Source organism: Pongo pygmaeus, chromosome 6 (genome assembly GCF_028885625.2).
Source record: "Pongo pygmaeus isolate AG05252 chromosome 6, NHGRI_mPonPyg2-v2.0_pri, whole genome shotgun sequence".
In the NCBI taxonomy this organism is placed as follows: domain Eukaryota; kingdom Metazoa; phylum Chordata; class Mammalia; order Primates; family Hominidae; genus Pongo; species Pongo pygmaeus.
Window position 1 is genome coordinate 127,657,847 of NC_072379.2, and position 1,809 is coordinate 127,659,655.

Below are 1,809 nucleotides of genomic sequence, written 5' to 3' on the forward strand. Positions count from 1 at the left end.
ACTGCCAAGGGTCAGACACCAGGGAAGACCCAAAGACCAATAAAACAGGTATCTGCCTTGGTGGAGCTCTCAACTCACAAAAGACCTCCCCTCTGGAAGTGAGCAAGAATCCAGGGTGTGATGGATGTGTACAGGGATGGTGGAAGCACAAAAGACAGAGAGCCCAACCAGGGTCTCCTACAAGGCCCCAGTTTCTAAGGTGTGATCACCCCCCTCACTCTCTTTGGGAACCTCCCAATCTAGGCCACCCTTAGGCTGTCAGCAGCTTCTTCCTGGGCAGCTTCCCTGGGTAAGATGAGCAAGGCAGGCTACCATGGGGGAGGGAGTGTGGGTATTGACAAGATATAGTCCCCATTTCTGGTTTTTTAGAAAGTCTGGGTAGCAGTGTGCACTGCATTTAAAACAGCCTTCAGATTCAGATAAACGTGAATAAGCTGAATTCAGGCAAGTTGTTTATTTTACAGTGAGGTGATACTGCTCTCACAAGGTTGCTGGAAGGTTAAATAAGATCTGTAAAGCACGGAGCACACTGCCTGGCCCACAGCAAGCATTAAATGCCGGCTTTCCTACTATGTATTTCTCCCCTCCCTCATGTTGCCATCATAACCCGTTTCCTTTGACAGCACTTTACAGTTTGCAAGGTGCTTTCATATACATTGTCTCATGCGATCCTCACCCTGTAAGGTAGACAGGGTAGGTGTTACCTTCCCCAACCAGCAGATGAAGAAGCTGCATAATTTAGCAAACGTCACCTAGTCAAGAGCAAGCTGGGACACTCTTCTGGGTCCTCACCTGGGAGTCTAATGGGTTTGGAGAATGCTTTTCTGGTGGTCTGATCATGAAGTAAGAAAGAAGAGTAGTTCTCAATTGAGTGCAAGAGACCCCAGATGGGCTCACCAGCCCTGGGGATCCCCAGGGAAGTGGTGGTTGCTGGAGCCTGGCTTCTTCCCCAGCAGCACCTCCGTGAACTCTGCTTGGGAGTCCTGGTGGGGTAACTGGCAGGTCAGGGGGAAGAATGGACCCTGCCTGGAGGCCCAGGCAGAGGAGCATCCGTGTGGCTCTGCAACAAGCTACGGAGGAGCAGGAGAGAACTCAGGAGCAACGCCTGCTGGAGTGCAGCGGCCTGGGCTGGGAGCCAGCCTGGAAAGGAGAGGAGAGGCCCGTTCTAAGAACTACAGACTGCTGTTGTGGCTGCTGCTGATGTGGCAGGGAGAACACATCTGGCAAGAGATAACTGCCAGTGGCTCGTTGGTCTAGGGGTATGATTCTCGCTTAGGGTGTGAGAGGTCCCGGGTTCAAATCCCGGACGAGCCCTACTTTTTCTGTCCCTTCTCTGCTGCCACGTACACATACACCGCCTGCCCCTTCTAGGGTGGAAGCAAAGAGATAGCCTCATGGTGTGTGGCTAAAGGACCCTGAGGACAAGCTGGCAGTCAGTCCCCCCATTAGCCATGGCCTATATGTACCCCATTATTTCCACTGGGGCCAAACTGACCAAGAGCGGACTGGCAGAGCATCTGGCTGGCCTGCATTTTATCTGTCAGAAAGACAGCCTGTCAGAGAGATCAGGACAAGGAGCGGGCTGGGCCAGAGCTGGAGGTCAAGCTCAGGCAAGCTCTCAACATAAAACCTAAGCTATGAAATGCACTGGACTCAAAGTCCAAAAGCTAGGATGACAGTTACAGTTCTGAGTCTCAAAACTTATTTCTCAGAGTTGTTGGGAGGATGAAATCAGAAACTGTAATGCACCCTAGAGATATAGGGATTGTTAGGAATCGTATTACAGATAAAGAGAATCTAAAGGGGAAC

At 51.2% G+C, this 1,809-nt stretch overlaps 1 non-coding gene across 1 annotated transcript; it reads left to right on the forward strand.

Annotated features, from left to right (window-relative positions):
- The first annotated feature begins 1,242 nt into the window (after nucleotides 1-1,242).
- Nucleotides 1,243-1,314, forward strand: TRNAP-AGG (transfer RNA proline (anticodon AGG)). The gene has a single exon. It is a non-coding gene; the product is annotated as a tRNA-Pro (tRNA).
- The last annotated feature ends 495 nt before the right edge of the window (nucleotides 1,315-1,809 follow it).